The sequence below is a fragment of the Ptychodera flava genome, chromosome 10 (genome assembly GCF_041260155.1).
Source record: "Ptychodera flava strain L36383 chromosome 10, AS_Pfla_20210202, whole genome shotgun sequence".
In the NCBI taxonomy this organism is placed as follows: Eukaryota; Metazoa; Hemichordata; class Enteropneusta; family Ptychoderidae; genus Ptychodera; species Ptychodera flava.
Window position 1 is genome coordinate 18,533,786 of NC_091937.1, and position 6,212 is coordinate 18,539,997.

The 6,212-nt window shown below is 35.0% G+C and overlaps 1 long non-coding RNA gene across 1 annotated transcript; it reads right to left on the reverse strand.

The window, feature by feature from the left end:
• Positions 1–3,548: 3,548 nt before the first annotated feature.
• On the reverse strand, positions 3,549–5,682 carry LOC139142168 (uncharacterized). The gene is made up of 2 exons (XR_011554312.1): positions 5,200–5,682; positions 3,549–3,742 (listed from the first exon to the last, which is right to left on the reverse strand). It is a non-coding gene; the product is annotated as an uncharacterized lncRNA (long non-coding RNA).
• Positions 5,683–6,212: the final 530 nt, after the last annotated feature.

Here is a 6,212-nt window from a genome sequence, read left to right on the forward strand (position 1 = left end):
GTTTACAAAATGGGAACACGACTAGAAACAAGAAGTGACATAAAACAGAACGAAAAACAGTTCCCACTTTACGAAAAGTTGAGGTAAAATGAGTTTTTTTCTTAAAAATCATGGAATCAATTTTTTCTTTTCAAATTTTCAAAGAAAAGTGCTTGAAAATCCTAACAAATTAATGTGGTTTCATTTTTCTATTTTTCTATGAAAAAAGAGAGTCCATCTTGATACAAATATGGCCATGTAACATTTTCTGATGAAAAATGTGGCCCGAGAAATTACTGCATATGAAATTCATTTTTTTCCAAGCAAAAGTCCACAAAACACATACGTGATTAGCAGTACTTGCCTTATATGATAAAAAATTTCAATTTCAGAGTTAAGGTGATTCAGTTTGTCAACCATTGTTGAAAAATTGCAACATTTATACTCTGTTCAAAATCTCGACTATAGTTGACAACACTTCAAAGTCAACTAATCTGATTGAACACTACTTATTATACTCAGTTCCAAATCTGAACAATTGTTGACGATACTTCACATGGTGAACTCGTCTGTTCTAATGCTATTGGTCATACTCAGTTATGACTGTTTAGACATTTCCTTAATTGAATCACCATCACTAGAGGACAATATGTGTAAATATAGAATGTGTGCACAGATAAAGGTGATAGTGAAATTCTTTGTGGAAAAAATGAAAGTGACAGGCATAAATTACATTCAATTACAATTCATAACCATTTATTGACATATATAAGGAATTTAACATTTCAATGAGTACATGTAGTAGTAATATACATTACAAAAAATATTCACATATACATTTTACATTATGTTTAGAGAGAATCTGAAAGAAAAGTCAATGTTTGTGTTACATCAGGTACAAATATATTCAAACAAAATATATCTCAAAATTACAGTTATAATTTGCCATACTTAGATTGAATGCTTTTCTACACTGAGCCATTAGGCTGCATTGACAAACAGCTCTGGAGGGGGGGATTCCAAAATAAGTTCTCAGATTTTCAAATACCCCCTAACAAATTTTAAATAAAAATTACAATGTGTTCAAAGCCCCCTCCCCTCCCTTCTGACTTGCTATAATTTTGAGTCACTCCCAAAGGAAGGCAAAATGTGGCCAATATAATGCTTTGTCTGAAAATATCAAATCATAATGCATGCGAGGCTATTGGGCAAATTATTACAATTTGTTCCCATAAAAACAAGCTATATCTTTACATTTATATGTGTGTGATAATTCATTTAAATGTACTTTGCTTGAATTGGCAGGCAAAAAGTGCATATGTGTACAAGAAATGTTGATCCCTATACATTGGAGTCTATGACAAAACTGTGAATACTTTTTTCCTAATTTAAAACTGCAATATTGGTGCATTTATGGACCTGAATAATTGACATAATTATACTTGATTAGAAGATGGTAGTTACAATGTATATGTGCTTATGAGTACATGAAATTTCATCTACTCATAAGTACATATAACTATGTCACGCCGCAAATGGAAATAGCTGGAAATGAAAGTGCCAGAAGGTATTTTGAAAGGAATTTGATATTCAATAAATTTTCAAGTCTCCCACCCTTTGCAATGTCAATTTTTTATGATCCCCCTGGCATGTTTTAAATTTTTTCCGGTCTTCCCTGAAATCTCCTGCCCTTCACCTCTAGAGGTGTTTGTGAATGCAGCCTTAAGTTTAAATTTCAACCCTTCCACCTTACAATTAACAAATCATTATTTTTGCAACGTTACAACAATTTAGCAATATCTAGTAGTAATGCTTTCAACAAATATTCAACAGATAATACATTGTATATACATTCTACTGCAATGTAATTGACTGGTACAAAGCAGTTGATATGACATATACATAGTTCTTAGCAAATGAATGCAAATTTTTAGTGTCTTTGAATTATCATTGTAAGTTGATGGTCCTGATACATGATGATGAACCATACACTGGGTGGCCACAAAGTTAAGTGTAGCACTGGAGACCTACTATACTATTTTCAAATTGAAAGACAGAGTTTTACATCATACTACAAGTGACCTTGCAGCCAGCCTATATAGCCCTACACAGAAGTGTCAGAGAAAAATGAAAACCTAATCATGTAAGAAGACATCTGATACAGAATAAAATGTAATCATGTTGATTGATACGAAGAGGCTTAATCATTACATACAGATACATGTATATGTAGCATCACACTTAAATAAAAAATACTACGGTAACTTATGAATGTGGATTGTAAAAAAATCATAATAATTTTGAAAGGACATTTGATGAACAAGTCTTTGAACACATACACCCCTCTTGTTAAACTGATAAAAACTTCAAAGGGTTTTAAAAGATGAGGAAAATGTACAGTTGTGAATGAAAACAAAATGCACTGCAGAGTGCCCTGTGTGGAGTCTCCATAAACAATTAAATTTTCAATTCTGTTTGTTAGTCCCTACATGTATGGAAATAAATGTTGTGTGCTAAAAAAATTTATGTGACTTTGTAGCTGCCACAGAAACCTATATAGTCACTGAGGTGAAAAAGAATGTGATTGTTAGAGTTGCATTGTTGTCCAAATTGCTGCTTCAGTACTACTAATGTTGAATTCAGGTCAGCACAGATAGATATTTTTTTAACCATCTTGACCTGGTGGTGAAATATGGAATTGGCAGGATAAGGGTTAATGTAATATCAATTTTCAGAATTGAATAATTTCTGCATGTTTATCATGGCACATTTGCAAAATGTTGAAGATTCAAAGCAATGGCCTTTTCTATTTAAATTTTTTTTTTTTATAAAAGTATATCAATGCTCTCTTTTGACAGTAAGCATACATGTATCAAAATAAACATGATTTCATCTTTTGTTTGGTTTACAGAGTTGAAATAAAAATAATTCAATCATATATGAGTGTACATATGAGTGTACATACATGTACATATACATGTATGGGTCCTATCTCAGCCACCAGCAATTAATCCGATTGTGAACAAAATATTGCACATTAGTATTCTGCCATAGAACAGAGTATAGAATTGAATGCAATCAGTTTCTAAATGTGTAACAACAGATCTTGACAAGCTAAAAACCCACAAAAACTAGACTGAATTGAAAGTCTGAAACTGTACGTAATTAGTATTGCCAAACAAATTCCTGTATAACTGCTACATTCTTTTATAATGATGCAAAATACACATCACATAAAAAAGCTACATGTATTTAACTACATGTATACAAGTATGAGCTAAAGACACCCCTTAGAGTCCTTGTTTCAATATTCAAAACAACTGAACCAGTATTTTGTCAGGGAATTTCTCGTATCTTTGACCATGACTTCAATCTTACATGTATCAAAAGATGTCAATTTGAATTTTGTTCGCTACATGTATCCATTCTAAAACCAAATTGGAGGAAGGTAAAGGAAAACTCTGTTACAATGTTCTTAAATCAACGAAGTTGAAAGCTTCAAACATTTTTGAGTATTTGTAGAATCTACCTAAACTATAGTCCCTTGATTTTCTTTGACATATGATGTAGCTTTTCCATCAAGGGTTTGACTACTTACTCCTCAATATGGTCTTGAAGTCTTGGCAAGTATTCTGGGTCCCATCCGTTTTGTTTCCGTCATCAATCTCCTCTATCAACTCTACACACAATGAAGTACTGTTCATGTGCCCATGTAATTCTTCAGCCTCTATTGTGTTGTTGGTGTCCTTCTCATGGCAATGATCTACAATCAAAGATAATAAAACACACATATTAGTTGAGCCATACAAACCAAACAGCAATATGTATTGACATGTAATTGAAAGAAAAAACAAAAATATTTAAATTCACTATGTACCATGTGTATAATTACTCTCATTTTCAGTACTGTACACCAGAACATTGTCAGCTCAATTCTGGCTGTCTTCACATTCATGACCATTTCATAGATTTACATCATGACACCTATGTGACTATGCTTCTATTTTTTTGTTTTTGGTGAGGGGTCCAAGGGAAAGTAGATCCAGCAGTTTAGTGAAGGTGTAATGAGTTGTTTGTCTCAAAGCAAGTGACACTGGCATTTCAGTACAGTATTATAGTTGGCTGTCACATGTACCTGTACAGTGTAGTTTTCACTTACTCTTTCATTTAAAACTCCAGAATTGCCTTTGCAATTAAAAAACCAGAGTATGAAAGACCTACTTATTGCAAGTGTTCAGCATCAAATGTATGTTTGACTGGTACACAACTGTACATGTACTATTTATGTCTCTTTATATTTGTCAGTTCACATTTAATTCATTTCTCTCTAATCATTTAAATATAATTAATGGAAAGCTCTATTGTTAGTGTTAAATGAATTTACAAAATATAAAATTTGTATATTGTGAAAGATAATGTGGTACTTTTGGCGAAAATATACAGGCAATTATTCAGAATGCAATGTAGTTCCACAAACTTGGTAAGGAACATGTAAGAGTAGTGTTAGTTATCAAATGCTTCATTGCACCATGATTGGATTTGTTTAAATGGCCAAGTTCTTGTCAGTTTTCTCAGGAAATTGCAAACTGTACACTACTTTTACATTGACAGTTTGCATCAACATGGCCTAATTAAATTTGAGGTTTAAAAGATACAAATTTTTGTGCATGTCTCTGAAAAACCACTGAACTTAGTTAACTTATATGTACTTATAGGTTTTCCTAACACAAGGCTAGACGACCTTCAATGCTGGCAAAATTCTGGTGCCACTCTGACTCTGTGAGCTGGAAAATTTCAGTGAAATCCTAATATATTATATTGGCAATGGGAGAAGTGGGCCTGAGGAACACACATGCATGTACTGTAGAAGCAGAGGTGCAATGTTAAAAGAAAATGTACCTTGGTAATTTGCAATATTATACCATGTATGTCTGTATAATTACACCATGGAGTATAAAAAGACCTGGACGGCGATGCTGAATGTGATGAAATGAAAATGTTTACAGTTGAATGTTTGTTGATCAAATGGACATGCCTAAAATTTACAAAGTGTCCCTTGGCATAATACATATTTCAAAGTAACAACCCCTCCCCCCCCCCCTCGCCCAAGGACTCCTCCCTTGCTATTTGAAGATTGAGCTTTACTGGTCAATGTTTGTTTGATTTGAACCACGGAACTATAAAAAGGGTTTTTGGATAAAGATTACAAACTTGACATACCTTTGTATGGGCATGGAAGGCACTACATTCCTGGCCGGCCGCAACAGTGAACCGGAGTGGTCAAATTCCTGAGATGAACAAGTGTGTCTGTTATACATACACGCTGTTTAAAGTCACGATTCGACTGTGGTCAAAAATACATGTTGTGTAAGGTGCTTGAGTCTAAAGCCGGCTGTTTTTTCTGCAACTGCACGCTATTATCCATGACATGGATAAGCAGGTCTGAGCGACGATCCACTGCATTGTTAGGCTACATCAGGCACAGTTCACTGCTAAGCTGTCGCCTTGAAGACTGGTCGAATAAATGTTGAATTGTGCGAATCTTTGACGATGGTATGATACGCAGCATGGTCCCTCCACAAAATCGTGCACGTAGCCACTGTACATGACCACGGTCCCTCCACAAAAACCGTGACATGACTTATGCGTTCCGCCGGTTTCTGTGTGTGTGTCGAGATTCGGTTCATATTTACCTTTCACCTTAGTGAAGGTCAAGGGTCGGGTAGTCCATTGTAAAAAGGGAAGGGCAGTAGGGATCAGATCTTGTACTGCCTGTTAAGCGTTAGGTGTGCTTTTCTCTCTTGAGTATAATTCTATTGTATATCACTTACAATCACTACTGTGTTTTCGTCCTGTGATATAGTTTCAGCTTTAAGATTGCAATATTTTTTCTGGCGGCATGGCACAAGGAACTGACCCCTGCCTATTTTAATAGTATATACAGTTACGTCACAACACACCCAGCTTACATAGCAAAGCATGCACAGCTGCACTCAAGGACAAACAAAAAGCGGCTGCGAAGATTCTTTTGACTGTGAGAGTAGGAGCGAGATGTCTCAACCATGCCGAAATGCGATGTTTGACTTAGTTTGCTACCTCCATCGTTTGACTCAGGTCACCGATCGTTACTGCACCGGCACACGACAGGTACTTTTCAATGGAGGTAATCCCCGGAGGTAATCCCAGCGCGTTGGACGATCTGCCACAATCATATGAACGTTGTACTTATCGCG